The sequence below is a fragment of the Urocitellus parryii genome, chromosome 14 (genome assembly GCF_045843805.1).
Source record: "Urocitellus parryii isolate mUroPar1 chromosome 14, mUroPar1.hap1, whole genome shotgun sequence".
Lineage (NCBI taxonomy): Eukaryota > Metazoa > Chordata > Mammalia > Rodentia > Sciuridae > Urocitellus > Urocitellus parryii.
In genome coordinates this window covers 48456170-48481842 of record NC_135544.1, presented here as the reverse complement: position 1 = coordinate 48481842, position 25673 = coordinate 48456170, and the positions used below count along the sequence as shown (strand labels likewise).

The following is a 25673-nucleotide window of genomic DNA, read 5'->3' as shown; positions in this document are numbered from 1 at the left end:
AGACACACCCAGAATAAAAGTTGGCCAAGTATCTGGGCATCGTAGCCCAGACGAGTTAACATATAAAATTAACCATCACAGAGTCTTAATCAGTCTCAGAATTCAAATTATAATACGGATTAAATTTCACTAAAGAACCATCTTTACCCTTTCCAAAAGTAAACTTTTGCTGTTAATCTATAAATTTTCGAGTTCATTTTAATATTATTTGGTCCTTGTTGATTCTGATTGAAGTTTATTTAAGTGCTCAAAAATTCCGCTTAAATTTCACTTAAGAAAAATTTGTTTTAGAGCCAATAGGTTGATGTTCACTTCACCTATGGTTGTTTATCAGTGCCAAATATAATCCAGGTTTCAAGAGTACAGAGCGAAATAGAAAGTTGAGAAATTTTCTACTATGGAGTAACAATCCTAAATGTAATTCCCATACCTCTAAGGATCAGAAGGAGTTAAGATAAGGCCCTGCTTTCCAAGGTGTTTAAATTCCAACAAGTTAATGAGGAGGCAGTTTTGTAGAGTTGGGGACAAAGCAAAGAGAGGAAGCACGTGGGCTGTAACAGACAGACCAGTTGGGACCAAAGCAATTTTGGAGCTAAACTGACAGAATGCATTTATGAAACCTCTCTCACAAGCATGAGTTGAACAGTAAATGAGAACATAGTGTGTGTAGTTCTCACCTGATGGCTGGTGCAGAGAAAGTGGCCAACAAATGGAGCCTGCTGCCACTTTGTTCATATTTGCCTTTTTGTTTCCTTTAGGATCATTTTCCTTATTACCCTTTAGAAGGGGTTTGGGTTTGCTCCCATTACTCTCTTCCCAGAGCCCATATTCAGGAGACTCTTTTCCTTGAGCTGTTCTTTCTATATGTCTGTTCAGGAAACAAAACCCCAAGGTGGCAGAAATAAAATTTAAAAAAAGGAAGAATTTTTGGAAAATTAATGGTTAAATAGATTCTAAGGATCATATGAATCACCTCATAATGTCTCTTGCCTTCAAGATAGAGCAAGTAGACATAATTACTCAGATTGCTATCAGAAACTAGTGACTGCATTTGTGTCCTGTGCTAGAAAAGGAAATCTTCTTGGTCCTTCTTATTCGTCTCCAAATCTGAGAGAGAAGTCAGGCCTGTGTTAGTCAATGTCTCCTCATAAAAGACTAAAATAAAAATTTAAGCCCCTTTTAGCATCTGCTGAAGTGAGAATCCACGCTGTACCCCAGCTGTGTCTACTGTTGAAGAAGGCATCAACAATACCAAGTGTCCTTTTCTCCCTTTAGACCATTCCTCCTGTGTGTGTGTGTGTGTGTGTGTGTGTGTGTTAGAAGACTTTTTCATCACTTTGACAACATACCTGAGAAAATTAAATGAGTAAATATTTATTTTGGTTCAATTTCAGGCTCCATTGCTGTGGCCTGAAGTGAGGCAGATTACCATGGCAGAGAGCCTGGCTTCAAAACAGAGCTTCTCAACTCATGGAGATCAGGGAAATGGTGAGGGGAAGAGAGGACTGAGGAATATGATGTACCCTTCCAGGGAATCAACTCCAGTGGCCTACCCTCCAACTAGGCCCTACCGCCCACAGTTTTGACCAACTCCCGATAGTCCTGTCCAATCATGAACCCATCAGTGGATTGATCCACAGACGAGGTTAGAGCTCAGGATTCAATTCACCTTTCTGTAGAGTCCGTTCTGAATGCTGGTGGATTGGGGTCCAAGCTTTCAACACATGACCTTTGGGCAACATTCCAGATCCAAATTATAGCAGGGTGCCTCCTTCTCTTTAGGTGTTCTGTGTTTGTTTATTGTTTTAAATCACAAATAATGATCCTTTTTCAGTGTAAGACCTATCCCATTTGGCTTGAATCTGGTTCCAGTGGTTGTTGCTCCTCCTGCTGAAAGGCATTTCTGATCACTCAGATTCGGTCTTCTAGCATGGTTCACTCTGACCACAGCTGTTTGTCATTTTGTATTTCTATCTGAGAGAGATACCTACCTAGTGTATTCGAAACTGACCGTCCAAATAAAAGCATTTCTCTTCTTCTCAATATGTTTGGAATATTCCTGGAAACTATGGGGGATATGGAGGGAAAACCCTGGCTCATTCGCGAGCACACGTGACAAAAAGGATCCAGTAATCATAAGTGTATCCTTATACATATATTCAGTGCCCAAAAAGTACAAGGTATTGTGGTAGATATTGTGAACAACATAAAGCTGTGTTATATACATTTCCTGCTATGAAGTGCAATTGAATACAGTCAGTCAATGGAGAAGATGTTACATAGAGTGATCCTTGAAATATAATGCAAGGTCAGCCATTGACGACTGTGGTGGTGAGGATCTCATATGGGGGAAAAGACTAAGTAAGAAAGAATAAAGCCAGAAGTAGAGAGCCCTTAATAATGTGGCTTTGTTAAAACACAGTTGAAGGTTAAAGTAAGGAAAGCTTTTTGAGTCTATAAACATAGGGTGATAAATTCTATGCAAGATATTAAGTTTGTACTTCTTTTAATACCTCATGATTCATTCAAACATTTTCTTATAGATTTCAGTAGAATTTTTAAATCTCTTTAATATGGGCCTTGTCTCGTTTCTTTTTTTAAATTTTTATTGGTTGCTTTAAAAAAATTACAATGATCTTGACATATCATATTTCATACATTTGATTCAAGTGGGGTATGAATTCTTATTTTTACCACGTGTACAGTTTGCAGGATCACATTGGCTGTACGTGCAGGTTTATACATACTGCCATACTAGTGTCTGTTATATTCTGCTGCCTTTCCTATTCCCTCCCTATCCCCCCTTCTGTCCCCTCCCCTCCCATAATCTCTCTCTACCCCAGCTACTGTAATTCATTTCTCTCCTTTTTTTCCCCCTTTCCCCTCACATCCTCTTCTATGTAATTGTGTGTAACAATGAGGGTATCCTTCCATTTCCATGAAATTCCCCTTCTCTCTCCCATTCCCTCCCACCTCTTGTCCCTTCTAATTGGTAGTCTTCTTTTCATGCTCTTCCAGCCTGCTCTGTTTTGAGTCCCCCTCCTTATATGAAAGAAGACATTCAGCATTTCTTTCCTAGGGATTGGCTAACTTCACTTAGCATAATCTCCTCTAATGCCATCCATTTCCCTGCAAATGCCATGGTTTTGTTATTTTTTAGTGCTGAGTAATATTCCATTGTGTACAAATGCCACATTTTCTTATCCATTCATCTATTGACTGGCATCTAGGTTGGTTCCACATTCTAGCTATTGTGAATTGTGCTGCTGTGAACCTTGATGTAGCTGTATCCCTATAGCATGCTCTTTTTAGGTCTTTGGGAATAGTCCGAGAAGGGGAATAGCTGGGTCGAATGGTGGTTCCATTCCCAGCTTTCCCAGGAATCTCCATAATGCTTTCCAAATTGGCTGCACCAATTTGCAGTCGCACCAGCAATGTACAAGTGTACCTTTCCCCCCACATCCTTGCCAGCACTTGTTGTTGTTTGACTTCCTAATGGCTGCCATTCTTAGTGGACTGATTTGGTATCTTAGAGTGGTTTTAATTTGCATTTCTCTGATTGCTAGAGATGGTGAGCATTTTTTTCCGTGTATTTTTTGATTAATTGTGTATCCTTCTCTGAGAAGTGTCTGTTCAGGTCCTTGGCCCATTTGTTGATTGGGTTGTTTGTTTTCTTAATGTTTACTTTTTGAGTTCTTTGTGTACTCTGGATATTAGGGCTCGGCACATTTGTATCTTTAAGAATTGGCATAATCAATGAAATGTTCCGCACACGTTTGTAGGAAGATTAACATAACACTCCAGTGACAATACAGTAGTAGAAGGATTGATTTGGACTGAGAAGTTGTTCAGTGAATGCTATATTACCCATAAATTTGAATTCTCATTATCATAAAGAAGCAAGGTGGAAATAAGAATTTAAGAGAGTGTTGGGTCTATGGCTCAAGTAGTAGCTCGTTCACCTAGCATGCGTGAGGCATGGGGTTTGATCCTCAGCACTACATTAAAAAAAATAAATAAATAAATAAAATAAAATAAAGATGTTGTGTCCACTAAAGGCTAAATAATAAATATTTTTAAAATAGAATTTAAAATAATAGTCCATAAATGTTATGTACAAACTGTGAAAGTAGATTCGTCAACAGATTAATTGTCTGCCTCGAACTAGAATCAGTTGCCTACTGATTTGCCTGGATGATGTTCTCAATTCTGGTTTTTTTTTTTTTTTTTTTTTTTCTTTCATTCCACTGGGCAAACATCTGCCGGGCTTTCTTGATGGCAACATAGTGATTACTGAGCTCCACCCTATTAGAAATACAACTAGTTTTCAACTCATGAAAGTCTATAAAAGCCACTTTTTTAGAAGTCTCTAAACTTTGGAACTATTCAATGATACTCTATTTTTGCCAGCAATAAACAATATATATATACATATATATATATATATTTATTTTAATGTAAAGGGCAAGGTATTGAACAGACACTTCACAGAAGAAGCAATACAATCAGTCAATAAATATATGAAAAAATGTTCAACTTCACTAGTAATGAGAGAGATGCAAATCAAAACTACTCTAAGATTTCATCTCACTTCAATCAGAATGGCAATCATCAAGAATATAAGCAACAGTAAATGTTGGCGAGGATGTGGGGGAAAAAGGTACACGTATACATTGCTGGTGGCACTGCAAATTGATGCAGCCAGTCTGAAAAGCAGTATGAAAATTCCTCGGAAAACTGGGATCGGAAGCACCATTTGACCCAGCTGTCCCACTCATTGGTTTATAACTAAAGGACTTAAAATCAGTATACTAAAAATTCATTAAATTTCATTTAAATTAATACAATTTAACAAAGTCAATTTAAATAACATTTAATATAGATTAAATCATTTAATATTAACTATATAATAAAAATATTAATAAGATTAATTTTAATAAAAATCCACTTAGTGGTTTTAGAAACTACAGGTATCAGAGAAATATTAGCTATATATTCTACTTTTGTCTGCTCTCTCATTTTGCCTAACTTAAGCTAGAAACTTTTGTTTATCTTTTATCTTAATTTACCAAGATAAAAATGGGAAGACAAAACACCCAGTAGCTACACACATCAGCTTTTCCTTTGTTTTTTTTTTTTCTAAATTTTGCCTTAACATTTACATTATTTTATCCAGTATCCAGGTATTTTCTTATGTTTTTATGTTAAAAGCATATGCCGTTTGATTTCAATCTCTTTTCAAATACATATATCTAAATCCCTGTTGCTTCTGCCATTATAGTATTTTAATTTAATTCCATCTTGATTTTTGCTTTAATCTAACAATTATTTGGAATTGTTTCTATGGCCCTAATTTCATTGTATATGGAATTTTTTTTTTTTTTTTTTTTTTTGAGGAGTCAAAATTCTTCTAATTTTAGATGCACAAAGAATTGCAGCCTGTGTGATAACACCTTTACGGAATTGGCTGGCGTTTTCATTGTGGTCTAGGGCACGGTAAATTTTGGTGGCTGTAGCCTGTGTGTTTGAACATGATATGTAGTTTTGTGTGCATGGTACAACTTCTTGGTATAGCTCCTCAGTCAGGCTTCTTAAGTGCATTACACAGCTCTTCTCTATCCCTCCCTGCTTGTTGGTGGTTCCTTGTTTGGGTTCTGAGAGAGGGATGTTCAGTTGATGCCTTTTATTCTGCAGGGTTTCCCATGTTTTTGCTCTATGTACCCCACAGTGTGGTACCCCAGATAACTATCTTATTGTTGTCCTGTGCTCTGTGATCCCTGGTATGTAATACTGAAAGCATGAAGCAGCCTGTTACCTCTCAGCTTCTGCAAGTGAACTGTTTCCTTGCACGTTCTATGTTTGCTTTTGTCTTTTCAACTTGATCTACTCTTTCATAATCTATTTTTGTGTTCAGTCCTTGAAATTCTCATTCTTATTTTGGATCACTGAGCATTTCAAATGTCCTTTTCTAATTTCTATGAGGATTTGGTGGTAGAAGGAGAAAGAGAGGTGAAACATGCTCATTTTCAGCCTTTAAGATTGAACCTCAAATCTTAGTGTAGTTTTGATTTTCACTTCTCTAAGTGCTAGTGATGATGAGCATATTTGCATAAATTTGTTGATTAATTTTATATCATCTTGGGAGAAGTGTCTGTTCAGGTCCGTGGCCCATTTATTGAATGGGTTATTTTATTTTATTTTATTTATTTATTTATTCGTTCGTTTATTTATTTATTTATTTATTTATTTATTTATTTATTTATGTGTGTGTGTGTGTGTGTGTGTGTATTTAGATTTGTGAGTTCTTTCTATACCCTAGAGATTAGTGCTCTATCTGATGTGTGATGGGGCAAAACTTTTCTCCCAAGATGTAGGATCCCTATTCACCTCCCAGATTGTTTGTTTTGTGGAGAAGAAACTTTTTTAGTTTGAATCTATCTCATTTATTGATACTTGATTTTAATTCTTGTGCTATAGGAGTCTTATTAAGGAATTTTGGGACTAATCCCATATGATTGTAATTAGGGCCTACTTTTTCTTCTGTTACATGCAAGGTCTCTGGTTTGATTCCTAGGTCCTTGATTCATTTGAGTGGAGTTTTGTGCATGGTGAGAGATAGGGGTTTAATTGCACCTCCCTCCAGTTAGAATGTCAGCGATTTTTGAAAATGGCAGCTATGATGAAGACAACAACAGTAAGTGTTGGTGAGGATTTCAGGAAAAATGTACACTCCTACACTGTCGGTGGGACTGTAGATTGGTGCAGCCAATATGGAAAGCAGTTTGGCGATTCCTTGGAAATTTGGGAATAGAACCACCATTTGACCTAGCTATCCCTCTTTTTTGGTCTATACCCAAAGGACTTAAAAACTGCATACTACAGGGACACAGCCGCATCAATGTTTATAGCAGCAAAATTCACATTAGCTAAATTGTGGAAACAACTTAGTAGATGAATGCATAAAAAAAAAATGTGGCATTTATACACAATTAATATCACTCAGATACTTACCCTCTCGCTCAGTCCAGGAGACGCTAGTGCCCTTCACTACCTCTGTCAGAGCCTGGTTCGGACAGCTGGTGCCTCGGAGAGGACAGGCTGATCCTGCCTGCCTCCCATGTACCCTTTGTCACAGGGAGCGACATTCATGTGAGACCAAATAAAATCCAGTCATAGACATTAATAGAATATCTCAAAAAAGTATTTAATAAAAAGGCTAGCAAATACAGGGTCTTTAATGAAACTTTAATAAAATTTATGAGACAAGGAAACTGAAAGCACAATATTTTCTTAGGAACTTTTCTGTTTGGTGTTATTCTTTACAATATAGCAGCTTTTCCTAAGAATGCAGGGAGTATGAAATTTCTAAGGCTATCTTGCTGTGTTCTCCATTAAACCCCTTGTCTTAAAAAAACCTTGGATCTAGATTAATCTTTGTAATTTTCTGAGTACCTGTATAACATATTTTTCTCAAGAATGCAGTGAGGTCGCCGTTTCCAAGAGCTCTTCAATTCTGAAATATAAGAAGTGTGTTTCCAGGCATTGAAACCCAAAGGCTCACCTAGACACAATGGAGTGAGCAGAATATATAAAAATCTCTCATGACAAATCTGAACTCTGCTTTTCCCAACCGTGTGAAGTCTACTGGAATAAGATTCCAAGTAATTTGGCAAGTCGAAGCCAAATATATACTTTGATATTCTTCTCGGGAGTAAGCCGTGTGATGTTACAGGAAGGCAGATTTTAGTGCTGAATTTCTGATCGTATCCCCCCAAAAGTTGTTCCATGCATATCATGCAAGAATGTAACCTCCAAAAAATAAATAAATAAAAGAGAGGACATTTGACGTAAGAAGGCTGGATAATATTTGCATGTTCGTGTATTTTTACCACACATCATACCTTCTTATTTCTTCCTTGCTCTGATTTGAAGCATATGCTTTCATTTTTCATTTTGGCTTACCGTGTTATCACTTAATAATAATTCAGTAAATTTACTTAGAACAAGAAAGTCACCTAATGACTCATGTCTTAGAGATGCTTTCAAATAAAAGTAATTGTGCATTTTGTACCATAGAGTATTCCCAGTGTTTCCTAGAATTGTTGCAACTGATGCTGGAGGCTTTGAAATAGAGCAGGAGGCATAAGGGCCGTGGCTTGTGACCCTTCCCAAAGTATGTAAGATTGATAGACATTGAATGCAAATAAACAACTATGCATCATTGAATTTTTTCCTGTCACTAAAATGCTAGTAGAGCTCAAGGAATTGTGAGCCTCTTTGTCTGCAGTACAGGAAAAATAAGAAATTTAAAGACTTGAGTTACATACAATTTCTGATAACATACCTTAGGTTGGTTCTCAGCTTAAAAAACACAAAAAGAGAAATGTCATCATTTTCCATAGCATTGGGAAACTTTTCATAGGTGGGAAACTTTACTATCAGAGCTCATCGGTTCTCAGACATTTATATGTTTTGAATACTTGGCCAATGTGACTTTGGGATGCGTCCTCCAGTTGTTGTTTCAGTGATTTTGTTCATGCCTAACAACTGATGGCATCTTAATTTTGGTAAAATAATGTAAATGTTAAGGTGAAATTTAGAAATAAGAAAGGAAAAGCCGATATGTGTGTAGCTACTAGGTGTTTTTCTTCCTTTTTTTTTTTATTTTTGTAAAGTAAAGCAAAAGATAAACCAAAAGGTTCTAGCTTAAGTTAGGTAAAATCAAAGAGGAGAAAAAAGAAGATAATATTGCTAATACTTCACTGCCACCTGTAATTTCCAAAACAACTAAGAGCATTTTTATTAAAATTAACTTTATTGACATTTATATTAAATTATATAGTCAATATTAAATAATTCAATCTATATTATGTTAAATTTACTTTGTTAAATTGTATTAATTTAAATAAAATTTAATGAATTTTTAAATATAAATCATACTATAATTTAACATAAGTTAATAAACAATATCAATTAATAAAATGAATTTAAATCAAACCATAGTATTAATAAAAGAAATTTAAATAATACTACTAATAAAATTAATTTAAATTAGATTGATTTAAATTAGATTAATTTATATTAAATGATAGTATAATTTTTTATATTTAAAAACATATTAAATTTTGTTTAAATTAATTTTAATAAAAACGTTCTGAATGGTTTTAGAAACTACGGGTGTCAGAGAAGTATGTGCTATGCAATCTGCTTTTTCGCTTCTCTGATTTCACCTACTTAAGCTAGAAACTTTTGATTCATCTTTTACCTTAATTTATCAAAAGGTTATAACTACTCCTGTTGTAAAGCTTTTCATCTTCCAAAAACTGTTGTCAGCTTATTTCTCTCCCCCACTTGTTTTGATCAAATGTTTTATAAAATGTGTTTATAAGAATGATTGTAGAGCCCCCAATAGTATGTAGATAAGCAGTCCAGATATTTAATGATACATTCTTACTAATTAACTTTTCCATTGGCAATGGATCATGTGATCCCACTTCGGGCGGGGTTGCCTCATAAAAATACTCTTCCTTCTGGACGTATTTATCATCTGGAAAACTGAATTAATGTGAAGTGACTTTCGTAGAGAAATGGAAATCAGCAAAATGGATAGGGGTCATAGAATTTGGATTCAAAGCATCTTAGAATTTATCCACTAAGCTTCCTGTTTAGGTCCTCCCCATTGGAATTTTCGCTTGGTAGTTGTACAATGTTATCTTGGATAAACTAAATATTCTCAACGTTTTGCAACATTATATTTGGTTTTCATGTACTCTGAATCTGAGACATCCTTCTTATGGGTTGGATTTCTCTTGTTTCCTGTGATTGCATGTATCGTTTTTATCTTAATGCCATTAAGTGAGGTTGGAACTAGTGGTTCAAGAAGGCTGCTCTGTACAGTGGCTCACAAAAGTACATCAGAATTGATAACTGGTGATGATTATCTGCTACATTGGAACAAAATTCTATAAACAAAAAGTGCTACAAAAAACAAAACAAATTTTTTAAAAAGTACTATAGCAAAAAATCACAACAACAACAACAACTAAAGAAATAAAATAAAATACCTAGTAGCCATACACTTACATATACCAGCTGTTTTGCTTTCTCTTTTTGTCTACAAGCACATGCGTGCTTTTTCAAAAGGCCATGCTGTAAAACATCAAAAAGGGTTATGGCTTCTTTAGAATAATGCTAAATATTTAGAAGATCCTGGAGTACAGCTCTGGCCCTGTTGTGCAGGGACACTGGCGACGGTGTAAAGGTGGGCATGAAATCTGCAATGGGTGTGAAAAGAGGACGCCCAGGTCCACCAAGTCCAACTCCAGCGAGGTTACTAAGAGGCACCGCTGCAGAACGTGGGACCAAGAGTGGATTCCCGTTGGTGCTTCTGCCAGCTCTTAATTTGGCTCCATCTTTAACATTTCCTGGTAAAGGGGTTCTGAAAAAGAACTCTGAAGCACGGGTTGGGGTTGTTGATTTGGTTTCGGAGGTGTGCTGGGGACACTTGTTGAAGCCCCTCCAAGGCAACTCCTCATCCACTTTCTGACACCACCATAATCTTTATTCAACAAGTGCTCCATTTCGTCCTTTGGAACGTCCAGGATGCTCCCCATCAACTGCAATACTTCACGACGACGTTTGCCTTTTGTTGTTTGGAAATGAGCGATTAGAAGGTTTCGCATGAGGACTTTGTCCACTTTTCCTTCTGCGCTGTTGACCAAAGTCGACAATTTCTGTTGTGCGTGGTCCAGCATTTCTTTTCGGAGCTCGTTTTGTTTTTTCAGTTCTGCCATCTGCTCTTCCTTGAGATCTAAGTCTTCTCTCAGTCTGGAAGCAGAATCCCACAGAGCATTCGCTTGATCCAAACGTTCCTGCAGTGATGTTACTTCTCCTTCTAGCTTTTCGGCCTTGTTCTTCCATTCAGCTATTGACTGTTTTTCTTTGGCTAGTTCAGCAGAATGCAGAGCTTTCTCTTCTTCTTGGAAGTGTTGAACCTCGTTTTCTCTTAGGATTTTTACTTTGGTCTCTTGAAAAATATCAGAATTCAGTGTTTGAGCGTCTCCTCTCTCTCCAGGCAACTGGGCTTTTAGTTCTTCAACAGTTTTCTGCAAGTTCTTAATTTCCTCCTCTCTTTCTAAAATTAACTGGCTATGCGCAGCATTCATCTGCTCATACTTGTACTTAAATTCATGCATTTCCTCCTTCTGCTCCTGTAAAGACTGAAGTAGTTGCATTTTATGCTGGTTTTGATTTTCAATTATATTCAGATGGTCTTGAATTTCATCTTCCAGATGATTTTTGACTATGTTCAGTTGAGATACCTCCAATTCTAGTTCTGTGATAGCATCAAGAGCTTCAGGCTCAGCCACTGGTACAGGTTGCGTAAATATTTCCAGTTCTACTCGCAGATAGTTGTTTTCTGCTCTCATGTAGGTAAGACTTCTGTCCTTTCTTTCAACGGATTGCCTTAAAGTTTCATTTTCTCTTAAGGCCTGAGAACACTTATCTAAATCCTTTTGTAGTTGTGAACTTTTTTCTTCGAGTTTTTCAATAAAAACTTCTTTCTCATTTATGACTTGTATCAATCGCTCCTGTTCTTCTATGTAAGATGCCAAAATTTCCTCAGTTTCTTTTTCATCAGCAGTCATTTGCTCAATATTCTTTTTGAGTCCTGCTATTTCAAAGTCCTTCTCTTGATTGAGTTGAACTGCACATTCGTGTTTCAGCTTTAAGGCCGAGGTATTCCAATCATGTGCATTGGAGAGTTCCTGAATAGTCTGCCTGTGATTATTTGCTTCTTCCAACAGTCTTTTTTCTGCCTGGTGCAGTTTGGCTTCAGTCTCTTCTTTGTCTCTTTTGAGAGTCTCCGTGATAGTGTCTTTTTCTTGAGAGATTTGATTGTAAGCAGCAATAGATTCTTCCAACTTACGCCTTACATCGTCACGTGCTAAAATCAACATTTCATTTTCCGTCTTGAGTTCAACAGCAACTTTCGTTAAGTTTTCATTGAGCTGTTCCTCTTCAGAAAGATTTTGCGTTAGGTTGCTAGCTTCAGCTTCTCGTTCTTTAGGCATGTCATCCTTACAATGACTGTTAGAGTCTTCATTCAGAGAGGCTCGATACTTACTCTTAAACCCAGACAGCTCCTCTTCAAGTTGTCTAATGTGATCCTTAAGCCCAAGGTTTTCCTGCTGGACGTTTGAACTATTTTTTTGTGACTGATTTAGCTGATCTACTAAATCTTCTACTTTACCTTCAAGCTTCTGCTTAGTTAAATGCAAATCACTGAGGCTCCGTGCATTCTCAGTTAACTTCTCCTTCTGCACATGCAGCTCTTGGGATATGTTCATCTGCTCATCCTCAAGTTGATGAACTCTCTTTTTTTCATCATCTAGATCTTGTTCCAACTTCTTGATGACAAGGTCTCCTTCATTTTGTTGTTTTGATAGCTCATCTTGTATCAAAATCATGTGCTCTGTAGCTTCCCGATTCCGATGATCCAGTTCTTCTAACTCAGCTATCAGCATTTTCTTTTCATTGATAGTCTGATTCAGTTCTTCCTCCTTTGCCTTCAAGTGAAGTTTTAAGTCTAGTAATTGTACATTCAAATTCATGTCCGTTGAAGCTTTGTTTTTCATGACTTGATAGTCACGGCTCAGTTTTGACAGTGACATCTGAAGTTCCTCTTTTTCTTGACTCAATGATGACTTCTCTTTTTCTAGAGCTTCAACGTGCATTTCAAGTTTCAGATTGTCTTCAGCAAGACGGTTATCCTGGTTTAAACCATTTAGTCTCACGATTTCCTTCTCCGCATCAGCCAGGGCTCGTTGAAGCCTGAACACTTCTTCCACTGCTGAATGCTGAGGAAGGGTTCTCCCCTTTTCTGCCACAGTAGAACTCTGCTCCCAAACTGAAATTTCATGCTGATGATCATATATGTCTGGACTTTGGTTTGGTTGAAGAGTCTTGATAGTATTTAGTACTTTGCAGATTTCACTTGAGTCAGAATGGTGCGTTCCCTGAGCCTCAGCAATCTGCCTCGAGTGGCCAACTTCAGATTCATGTTTTGCAACTTCAGTTGGTAATCTGTTTGTTTCTTGTTGTGATAAAATTATGTCACTAAAGTCCGTGTCATCATCACGAAAGGCTGAAAAATGACTACCGACCAGGGAACCGAGCGGAGCCGGTGCAGTTGTTGTTGGTACACCACAAGCTCCCGAGCGTACTGATTGAGCAGCTGCCTGTAGTTGGAACATTTGATCTTGCAGTACAATCTGTCCTGCTTTAGGATGGCTGATCTCTACCTCTTTCTGTGGCAGTTGATTTTGGGAACTTACAGACTGATGGTTTATTTGTAGCTCTGATGCTTCATGCTTTTCTTCCAGGTCAGTACAGCACTTTTTCGGTCCTTCATTCTCACATCTTAGTGTGGAATCAGTAGTTTCCATTTCCTTTCTCCCACCATGATGTAAAGCTGCTTCTGGGTCTCCTAAGTCATCCAGAAGCATCTCCCTGTTGAAGGTGGAGCTCTGGCCGGTGAGGAAAGCCAAGCTGCTCCCCACCTGACCCAAGAAGTGGCCCAAGCCTGAGCCCAGGCCTCCAAACCAGGACCACATCGTGGCCACTTCAGTGATCCATCGGACCAGCTCTGAGAAGCGCGTCCATCACCATCCACTTCTCTGCCCCGAACGTCCTCCGGCGTTGCCGGGGTCGATTATGACCCAAGCGCTCAGAATTCCTCAGAGCGCGGGGTTCCTGGGGCTCCACCAACACTAATCATCCCTTCCTGCCTGTAAACTCAGAAGCCTGTCCTGCGCTTTGACCAGGGACTGGCATCCAGTAGCACACTCACCCCCTGCAGGGCCTCTGCTTCTTCCCTGCACTTGCCTGTCAGCTATTGGCTCACAGGATTGGGCAGGGTTGGCTGGGAGGAGCTAGAGACCCAGGAAAGTGTCCCAGTTTGAGTCCCAAGGCAGTGTGCTGTGGAGCCAGGAAGAATCAATGTTGTAGATGAAATCCAAAGGTAGTTCACTGGACAGTTCCCTCTTGTCTGGGAGAGGTGGGCTCTTTGTCCCATTCAGTTGCATTCAGTTGACGAGGTGAGGTCTCGCTCCACATTAGAGAATGGAATCTATTTAACTAAAAGTCCCCGATTCAAAAGTAAATCTCACCCCATAACACCAGCACAGACACACCCAGAATAAAAGTTGGCCAAGTATCTGGGCATCGTAGCCCAGACGAGTTAACATATAAAATTAACCATCACAGAGTCTTAATCAGTCTCAGAATTCAAATTATAATACGGATTAAATTTCACTAAAGAACCATCTTTACCCTTTCCAAAAGTAAACTTTTGCTGTTAATCTATAAATTTTCGAGTTCATTTTAATATTATTTGGTCCTTGTTGATTCTGATTGAAGTTTATTTAAGTGCTCAAAAATTCCGCTTAAATTTCACTTAAGAAAAATTTGTTTTAGAGCCAATAGGTTGATGTTCACTTCACCTATGGTTGTTTATCAGTGCCAAATATAATCCAGGTTTCAAGAGTACAGAGCGAAATAGAAAGTTGAGAAATTTTCTACTATGGAGTAACAATCCTAAATGTAATTCCCATACCTCTAAGGATCAGAAGGAGTTAAGATAAGGCCCTGCTTTCCAAGGTGTTTAAATTCCAACAAGTTAATGAGGAGGCAGTTTTGTAGAGTTGGGGACAAAGCAAAGAGAGGAAGCACGTGGGCTGTAACAGACAGACCAGTTGGGACCAAAGCAATTTTGGAGCTAAACTGACAGAATGCATTTATGAAACCTCTCTCACAAGCATGAGTTGAACAGTAAATGAGAACATAGTGTGTGTAGTTCTCACCTGATGGCTGGTGCAGAGAAAGTGGCCAACAAATGGAGCCTGCTGCCACTTTGTTCATATTTGCCTTTTTGTTTCCTTTAGGATCATTTTCCTTATTACCCTTTAGAAGGGGTTTGGGTTTGCTCCCATTACTCTCTTCCCAGAGCCCATATTCAGGAGACTCTTTTCCTTGAGCTGTTCTTTCTATATGTCTGTTCAGGAAACAAAACCCCAAGGTGGCAGAAATAAAATTTAAAAAAAGGAAGAATTTTTGGAAAATTAATGGTTAAATAGATTCTAAGGATCATATGAATCACCTCATAATGTCTCTTGCCTTCAAGATAGAGCAAGTAGACATAATTACTCAGATTGGTATCAGAAACTAGTGACTGCATTTGTGTCCTGTGCTAGAAAAGGAAATCTTCTTGGTCCTTCTTATTCGTCTCCAAATCTGAGAGAGAAGTCAGGCCTGTGTTAGTCAATGTCTCCTCATAAAAGACTAAAATAAAAATTTAAGCCCCTTTTAGCATCTGCTGAAGTGAGAATCCACGCTGTACCCCAGCTGTGTCTACTGTTGAAGAAGGCATCAACAATACCAAGTGTCCTTTTCTCCCTTTAGACCATTCCTCCTGTGTGTGTGTGTGTGTGTGTGTGTGTGTGTTAGAAGACTTTTTCATCACTTTGACAACATACCTGAGAAAATTAAATGAGTAAATATTTATTTTGGTTCAATTTCAGGCTCCATTGCTGTGGCCTGAAGTGAGGCAGATTACCATGGCAGAGAGCCTGGCTTCAAAACAGAGCTTCTCAACTCATGGAGATCAGGGAAATGGTGAGGGGAAGAGAGGACTGAGGAATATGATGTACCCTTCCAGGGAATCAACTCCAGTGGCCTACCCTCCAACTAGGCCCTACCGCCCACAGTTTTGACCAACTCCCGATAGTCCTGTCCAATCATGAACCCATCAGTGGATTGATCCACAGACGAGGTTAGAGCTCAGGATTCAATTCACCTTTCTGTAGAGTCCGTTCTGAATGCTGGTGGATTGGGGTCCAAGCTTTCAACACATGACCTTTGGGCAACATTCCAGATCCAAATTATAGCAGGGTGCCTCCTTCTCTTTAGGTGTTCTGTGTTTGTTTATTGTTTTAAATCACAAATAATGATCCTTTTTCAGTGTAAGACCTATCCCATTTGGCTTGAATCTGGTTCCAGTGGTTGTTGCTCCTCCTGCTGAAAGGCATTTCTGATCACTCAGATTCGGTCTTCTAGCATGGTTCACTCTGACCACAGCTGTTTGTCATTTTGTATTTCTATCTGAGAGAGATACCTACCTAGTGTATTCGAAACTGACCGTCCAAATAAAAGCATTTCTCTTCTTCTCAATATGTTTGGAATATTCCTGGAAACTATGGGGGATATGGAGGGAAAACCCTGGCTCATTCGCGAGCACACGTGACAAAAAGGATCCAGTAATCATAAGTGTATCCTTATACATATATTCAGTGCCCAAAAAGTACAAGGTATTGTGGTAGATATTGTGAACAACATAAAGCTGTGTTATATACATTTCCTGCTATGAAGTGCAATTGAATACAGTCAGTCAATGGAGAAGATGTTACATAGAGTGATCCTTGAAATATAATGCAAGGTCAGCCATTGACGACTGTGGTGGTGAGGATCTCATATGGGGGAAAAGACTAAGTAAGAAAGAATAAAGCCAGAAGTAGAGAGCCCTTAATAATGTGGCTTTGTTAAAACACAGTTGAAGGTTAAAGTAAGGAAAGCTTTTTGAGTCTATAAACATAGGGTGATAAATTCTATGCAAGATATTAAGTTTGTACTTCTTTTAATACCTCATGATTCATTCAAACATTTTCTTATAGATTTCAGTAGAATTTTTAAATCTCTTTAATATGGGCCTTGTCTCGTTTCTTTTTTTAAATTTTTATTGGTTGCTTTAAAAAAATTACAATGATCTTGACATATCATATTTCATACATTTGATTCAAGTGGGGTATGAATTCTTATTTTTACCACGTGTACAGTTTGCAGGATCACATTGGCTGTACGTGCAGGTTTATACATACTGCCATACTAGTGTCTGTTATATTCTGCTGCCTTTCCTATTCCCTCCCTATCCCCCCTTCTGTCCCCTCCCCTCCCATAATCTCTCTCTACCCCAGCTACTGTAATTCATTTCTCTCCTTTTTTTCCCCCTTTCCCCTCACATCCTCTTCTATGTAATTGTGTGTAACAATGAGGGTATCCTTCCATTTCCATGAAATTCCCCTTCTCTCTCCCATTCCCTCCCACCTCTTGTCCCTTCTAATTGGTAGTCTTCTTTTCATGCTCTTCCAGCCTGCTCTGTTTTGAGTCCCCCTCCTTATATGAAAGAAGACATTCAGCATTTCTTTCCTAGGGATTGGCTAACTTCACTTAGCATAATCTCCTCTAATGCCATCCATTTCCCTGCAAATGCCATGGTTTTGTTATTTTTTAGTGCTGAGTAATATTCCATTGTGTACAAATGCCACATTTTCTTATCCATTCATCTATTGACTGGCATCTAGGTTGGTTCCACATTCTAGCTATTGTGAATTGTGCTGCTGTGAACCTTGATGTAGCTGTATCCCTATAGCATGCTCTTTTTAGGTCTTTGGGAATAGTCCGAGAAGGGGAATAGCTGGGTCGAATGGTGGTTCCATTCCCAGCTTTCCCAGGAATCTCCATAATGCTTTCCAAATTGGCTGCACCAATTTGCAGTCGCACCAGCAATGTACAAGTGTACCTTTCCCCCCACATCCTTGCCAGCACTTGTTGTTGTTTGACTTCCTAATGGCTGCCATTCTTAGTGGACTGATTTGGTATCTTAGAGTGGTTTTAATTTGCATTTCTCTGATTGCTAGAGATGGTGAGCATTTTTTTCCGTGTATTTTTTGATTAATTGTGTATCCTTCTCTGAGAAGTGTCTGTTCAGGTCCTTGGCCCATTTGTTGATTGGGTTGTTTGTTTTCTTAATGTTTACTTTTTGAGTTCTTTGTGTACTCTGGATATTAGGGCTCGGCACATTTGTATCTTTAAGAATTGGCATAATCAATGAAATGTTCCGCACACGTTTGTAGGAAGATTAACATAACACTCCAGTGACAATACAGTAGTAGAAGGATTGATTTGGACTGAGAAGTTGTTCAGTGAATGCTATATTACCCATAAATTTGAATTCTCATTATCATAAAGAAGCAAGGTGGAAATAAGAATTTAAGAGAGTGTTGGGTCTATGGCTCAAGTAGTAGCTCGTTCACCTAGCATGCGTGAGGCATGGGGTTTGATCCTCAGCACTACATTAAAAAAAATAAATAAATAAATAAAATAAAATAAAGATGTTGTGTCCACTAAAGGCTAAATAATAAATATTTTTAAAATAGAATTTAAAATAATAGTCCATAAATGTTATGTACAAACTGTGAAAGTAGATTCGTCAACAGATTAATTGTCTGCCTCGAACTAGAATCAGTTGCCTACTGATTTGCCTGGATGATGTTCTCAATTCTGGTTTTTTTTTTTTTTTTTTTTTTTTCTTTCATTCCACTGGGCAAACATCTGCCGGGCTTTCTTGATGGCAACATAGTGATTACTGAGCTCCACCCTATTAGAAATACAACTAGTTTTCAACTCATGAAAGTCTATAAAAGCCACTTTTTTAGAAGTCTCTAAACTTTGGAACTATTCAATGATACTCTATTTTTGCCAGCAATAAACAATATATATATATATATATATTTATTTTAATGTAAAGGGCAAGGTATTGAACAGACACTTCACAGAAGAAGCAATACAATCAGTCAATAAATATATGAAAAAATGTTCAACTTCACTAGTAATGAGAGAGATGCAAATCAAAACTACTCTAAGATTTCATCTCACTTCAATCAGAATGGCAATCATCAAGAATATAAGCAACAGTAAATGTTGGCGAGGATGTGGGGGAAAAAGGTACACGTATACATTGCTGGTGGCACTGCAAATTGATGCAGCCAGTCTGAAAAGCAGTATGAAAATTCCTCAGAAAACTGGGATCGGAAGCACCATTTGACCCAGCTGTCCCACTCATTGGTTTATAACTAAAGGACTTAAAATCAGTATACTAAAAATTCATTAAATTTCATTTAAATTAATACAATTTAACAAAGTCAATTTAAATAACATTTAATATAGATTAAATCATTTAATATTAACTATATAATAAAAATATTAATAAGATTAATTTTAATAAAAATCCACTTAGTGGTTTTAGAAACTACAGGTATCAGAGAAATATTAGCTATATATTCTACTTTTGTCTGCTCTCTCATTTTGCCTAACTTAAGCTAGAAACTTTTGTTTATCTTTTATCTTAATTTACCAAGATAAAAATGGGAAGACAAAACACCCAGTAGCTACACACATCAGCTTTTCCTTTGTTTTTTTTTTTTCTAAATTTTGCCTTAACATTTACATTATTTTATCCAGTATCCAGGTATTTTCTTATGTTTTTATGTTAAAAGCATATGCCGTTTGATTTCAATCTCTTTTCAAATACATATATCTAAATCCCTGTTGCTTCTGCCATTATAGTATTTTAATTTAATTCCATCTTGATTTTTGCTTTAATCTAACAATTATTTGGAATTGTTTCTATGGCCCTAATTTCATTGTATATGGAATTTTTTTTTTTTTTTTTTTTGAGGAGTCAAAATTCTTCTAATTTTAGATGCACAAAGAATTGCAGCCTGTGTGATAACACCTTTACGGAATTGGCTGGCGTTTTCATTGTGGTCTAGGGCACGGTAAATTTTGGTGGCTGTAGCCTGTGTGTTTGAACATGATATGTAGTTTTGTGTGCATGGTACAACTTCTTGGTATAGCTCCTCAGTCAGGCTTCTTAAGTGCATTACACAGCTCTTCTCTATCCCTCCCTGCTTGTTGGTGGTTCCTTGTTTGGGTTCTGAGAGAGGGATGTTCAGTTGATGCCTTTTATTCTGCAGGGTTTCCCATGTTTTTGCTCTATGTACCCCACAGTGTGGTACCCCAGATAACTATCTTATTGTTGTCCTGTGCTCTGTGATCCCTGGTATGTAATACTGAAAGCATGAAGCAGCCTGTTACCTCTCAGCTTCTGCAAGTGAACTGTTTCCTTGCACGTTCTATGTTTGCTTTTGTCTTTTCAACTTGATCTACTCTTTCATAATCTATTTTTGTGTTCAGTCCTTGAAATTCTCATTCTTATTTTGGATCACTGAGCATTTCAAATGTCCTTTTCTAATTTCTATGAGGATTTGGTGGTAGAAGGAGAAAGAGAGGTGAAACATGCTCATTTTCAGCCTTTAAGATTGAACCTCAAATCTTAGTGTAGTTTTGATTTTCACTTCTCTAAGTGCTAGTGATGATGAGCATATTTGCATAAATTTGTTGATTAATTTTATATCATCTTGGGAGAAGTGTCTGTTCAGGTCCGTGGCCCATTTATTGAATGGGTTATTTTATTTTATTTTATTTATTTATTTATTCGTTCATTTATTTATTTATTTATTTATTTATTTATTTATGTGTGTGTGTGTGTGTGTGTGTATTTAGATTTGTGAGTTCTTTCTATACCCTAGAGATTAGTGCTCTATCTGATGTGTGATGGGGCAAAACTTTTCTCCCAAGATGTAGGATCCCTATTCACCTCCCAGATTGTTTGTTTTGTGGAGAAGAAACTTTTTTAGTTTGAATCTATCTCATTTATTGATACTTGATTTTAATTCTTGTGCTATAGGAGTCTTATTAAGGAATTTTGGGACTAATCCCATATGATTGTAATTAGGGCCTACTTTTTCTTCTGTTACATGCAAGGTCTCTGGTTTGATTCCTAGGTCCTTGATTCATTTGAGTGGAGTTTTGTGCATGGTGAGAGATAGGGGTTTAATTGCACCTCCCTCCAGTTAGAATGTCAGCGATTTTTGAAAATGGCAGCTATGATGAAGACAACAACAGTAAGTGTTGGTGAGGATTTCAGGAAAAATGTACACTCCTACACTGTCGGTGGGACTGTAGATTGGTGCAGCCAATATGGAAAGCAGTTTGGCGATTCCTTGGAAATTTGGGAATAGAACCACCATTTGACCTAGCTATCCCTCTTTTTTGGTCTATACCCAAAGGACTTAAAAACTGCATACTACAGGGACACAGCCGCATCAATGTTTATAGCAGCAAAATTCACATTAGCTAAATTGTGGAAACAACTTAGTAGATGAATGCATAAAAAAAAATGTGGCATTTATACACAATTAATATCACTCAGATACTTACCCTCTCGCTCAGTCCAGGAGACGCTAGTGCCCTTCACTACCTCTGTCAGAGCCTGGTTCGGACAGCTGGTGCCTCGGAGAGGACAGGCTGATCCTGCCTGCCTCCCATGTACCCTTTGTCACAGGGAGCGACATTCATGTGAGACCAAATAAAATCCAGTCATAGACATTAATAGAATATCTCAAAAAAGTATTTAATAAAAAGGCTAGCAAATACAGGGTCTTTAATGAAACTTTAATAAAATTTATGAGACAAGGAAACTGAAAGCACAATATTTTCTTAGGAACTTTTCTGTTTGGTGTTATTCTTTACAATATAGCAGCTTTTCCTAAGAATGCAGGGAGTATGAAATTTCTAAGGCTATCTTGCTGTGTTCTCCATTAAACCCCTTGTCTTAAAAAAACCTTGGATCTAGATTAATCTTTGTAATTTTCTGAGTACCTGTATAACATATTTTTCTCAAGAATGCAGTGAGGTCGCCGTTTCCAAGAGCTCTTCAATTCTGAAATATAAGAAGTGTGTTTCCAGGCATTGAAACCCAAAGGCTCACCTAGACACAATGGAGTGAGCAGAATATATAAAAATCTCTCATGACAAATCTGAACTCTGCTTTTCCCAACCGTGTGAAGTCTACTGGAATAAGATTCCAAGTAATTTGGCAAGTCGAAGCCAAATATATACTTTGATATTCTTCTCGGGAGTAAGCCGTGTGATGTTACAGGAAGGCAGATTTTAGTGCTGAATTTCTGATCGTATCCCCCCAAAAGTTGTTCCATGCATATCATGCAAGAATGTAACCTCCAAAAAATAAATAAATAAAAGAGAGGACATTTGACGTAAGAAGGCTGGATAATATTTGCATGTTCGTGTATTTTTACCACACATCATACCTTCTTATTTCTTCCTTGCTCTGATTTGAAGCATATGCTTTCATTTTTCATTTTGGCTTACCGTGTTATCACTTAATAATAATTCAGTAAATTTACTTAGAACAAGAAAGTCACCTAATGACTCATGTCTTAGAGATGCTTTCAAATAAAAGTAATTGTGCATTTTGTACCATAGAGTATTCCCAGTGTTTCCTAGAATTGTTGCAACTGATGCTGGAGGCTTTGAAATAGAGCAGGAGGCATAAGGGCCGTGGCTTGTGACCCTTCCCAAAGTATGTAAGATTGATAGACATTGAATGCAAATAAACAACTATGCATCATTGAATTTTTTCCTGTCACTAAAATGCTAGTAGAGCTCAAGGAATTGTGAGCCTCTTTGTCTGCAGTACAGGAAAAATAAGAAATTTAAAGACTTGAGTTACATACAATTTCTGATAACATACCTTAGGTTGGTTCTCAGCTTAAAAAACACAAAAAGAGAAATGTCATCATTTTCCATAGCATTGGGAAACTTTTCATAGGTGGGAAACTTTACTATCAGAGCTCATCGGTTCTCAGACATTTATATGTTTTGAATACTTGGCCAATGTGACTTTGGGATGCGTCCTCCAGTTGTTGTTTCAGTGATTTTGTTCATGCCTAACAACTGATGGCATCTTAATTTTGGTAAAATAATGTAAATGTTAAGGTGAAATTTAGAAATAAGAAAGGAAAAGCCGATATGTGTGTAGCTACTAGGTGTTTTTCTTCCTTTTTTTTTTTATTTTTGTAAAGTAAAGCAAAAGATAAACCAAAAGGTTCTAGCTTAAGTTAGGTAAAATCAAAGAGGAGAAAAAAGAAGATAATATTGCTAATACTTCACTGCCACCTGTAATTTCCAAAACAACTAAGAGCATTTTTATTAAAATTAACTTTATTGACATTTATATTAAATTATATAGTCAATATTAAATAATTCAATCTATATTATGTTAAATTTACTTTGTTAAATTGTATTAATTTAAATAAAATTTAATGAATTTTTAAATATAAATCATACTATAATTTAACATAAGTTAATAAACAATATCAATTAATAAAATGAATTTAAATCAAACCATAGTATTAATAAAAGAAATTTAAATAATACTACTAATAAAATTAATTTAAATTAGATTGATTTAAATTAGATTAATTTATATTAAATGATAGTATAATTTTTTATATTTAAAAACATATTAAATTTTGTTTAAATTAATTTTAATAAAAACGTTCTGAATGGTTTTAGAAACTACGGGTGTCAGAGAAGTATGTGCTATGCAATCTGCTTTTTCGCTTCTCTGATTTCACCTACTTAAGCTAGAAACTTTTGATTCATCTTTTACCTTAATTTATCAAAAGGTTATAACTACTCCTGTTGTAAAGCTTTTCATCTTCCAAAAACTGTTGTCAGCTTATTTCTCTCCCCAACTTGTTTTGATCAAATGTTTTATAAAATGTGTTTATAAGAATGATTGTAGAGCCCCCAATAGTATGTAGATAAGCAGTCCAGATATTTAATGATACATTCTTACTAATTAACTTTTCCATTGGCAATGGATCATGTGATCCCACTTCGGGCGGGGTTGCCTCATAAAAATACTCTTCCTTCTGGACGTATTTATCATCTGGAAAACTGAATTAATGTGAAGTGACTTTCGTAGAGAAATGGAAATCAGCAAAATGGATAGGGGTCATAGAATTTGGATTCAAAGCATCTTAGAATTTATCCACTAAGCTTCCTGTTTAGGTCCTCCCCATTGGAATTTTCGCTTGGTAGTTGTACAATGTTATCTTGGATAAACTAAATATTCTCAACGTTTTGCAACATTATATTTGGTTTTCATGTACTCTGAATCTGAGACATCCTTCTTATGGGTTGGATTTCTCTTGTTTCCTGTGATTGCATGTATCGTTTTTATCTTAATGCCATTAAGTGAGGTTGGAACTAGTGGTTCAAGAAGGCTGCTCTGTACAGTGGCTCACAAAAGTACATCAGAATTGATAACTGGTGATGATTATCTGCTACATTGGAACAAAATTCTATAAACAAAAAGTGCTACAAAAAACAAAACAAATTTTTTAAAAAGTACTATAGCAAAAAATCACAACAACAACAACAACTAAAGAAATAAAATAAAATACCTAGTAGCCATACACTTACATATACCAGCTGTTTTGCTTTCTCTTTTTGTCTACAAGCACATGCGTGCTTTTTCAAAAGGCCATGCTGTAAAACATCAAAAAGGGTTATGGCTTCTTTAGAATAATGCTAAATATTTAGAAGATCCTGGAGTACAGCTCTGGCCCTGTTGTGCAGGGACACTGGCGACGGTGTAAAGGTGGGCATGAAATCTGCAATGGGTGTGAAAAGAGGACGCCCAGGTCCACCAAGTCCAACTCCAGCGAGGTTACTAAGAGGCACCGCTGCAGAACGTGGGACCAAGAGTGGATTCCCGTTGGTGCTTCTGCCAGCTCTTAATTTGGCTCCATCTTTAACATTTCCTGGTAAAGGGGTTCTGAAAAAGAACTATGAAGCACGGGTTGGGGTTGTTGATTTGGTTTCGGAGGTGTGCTGGGGACACTTGTTGAAGCCCCTCCAAGGCAACTCCTCATCCACTTTCTGACACCACCATAATCTTTATTCAACAAGTGCTCCATTTCGTCCTTTGGAACGTCCAGGATGCTCCCCATCAACTGCAATACTTCACGACGACGTTTGCCTTTTGTTGTTTGGAAATGAGCGATTAGAAGGTTTCGCATGAGGACTTTGTCCACTTTTCCTTCTGCGCTGTTGACCAAAGTCGACAATTTCTGTTGTGCGTGGTCCAGCATTTCTTTTCGGAGCTCGTTTTGTTTTTTCAGTTCTGCCATCTGCTCTTCCTTGAGATCTAAGTCTTCTCTCAGTCTGGAAGCAGAATCCCACAGAGCATTCGCTTGATCCAAACGTTCCTGCAGTGATGTTACTTCTCCTTCTAGCTTTTCGGCCTTGTTCTTCCATTCAGCTATTGACTGTTTTTCTTTGGCTAGTTCAGCAGAATGCAGAGCTTTCTCTTCTTCTTGGAAGTGTTGAACCTCGTTTTCTCTTAGGATTTTTACTTTGGTCTCTTGAAAAATATCAGAATTCAGTGTTTGAGCGTCTCCTCTCTCTCCAGGCAACTGGGCTTTTAGTTCTTCAACAGTTTTCTGCAAGTTCTTAATTTCCTCCTCTCTTTCTAAAATTAACTGGCTATGCGCAGCATTCATCTGCTCATACTTGTACTTAAATTCATGCATTTCCTCCTTCTGCTCCTGTAAAGACTGAAGTAGTTGCATTTTATGCTGGTTTTGATTTTCAATTATATTCAGATGGTCTTGAATTTCATCTTCCAGATGATTTTTGACTATGTTCAGTTGAGATACCTCCAATTCTAGTTCTGTGATAGCATCAAGAGCTTCAGGCTCAGCCACTGGTACAGGTTGCGTAAATATTTCCAGTTCTACTCGCAGATAGTTGTTTTCTGCTCTCATGTAGGTAAGACTTCTGTCCTTTCTTTCAACGGATTGCCTTAAAGTTTCATTTTCTCTTAAGGCCTGAGAACACTTATC

The 25673-nt window shown here is 37.2% G+C and overlaps 1 long non-coding RNA gene and 1 pseudogene across 2 annotated transcripts in view; both read left to right on the top strand.

Moving 5' to 3' along the window:
- The window catches only part of LOC144250106 (uncharacterized), a 42664-nt gene extending 22954 nt beyond the window's left edge, over positions 1 to 19710 (top strand). Inside the window, exons 5-7 of the long non-coding RNA XR_013342400.1 lie at positions 5397 to 5496; positions 6575 to 6694; positions 19574 to 19710. This is a non-coding gene — a long non-coding RNA (uncharacterized LOC144250106). The remainder of the gene's footprint in view (positions 1 to 5396; positions 5497 to 6574; positions 6695 to 19573) is intronic.
- Positions 1 to 25673, top strand: part of LOC144250068 (chromaffin granule amine transporter-like) — a 100720-nt pseudogene that overhangs the window by 57104 nt on the left and 17943 nt on the right. The gene's annotated exons all lie outside the window — the stretch shown is intronic.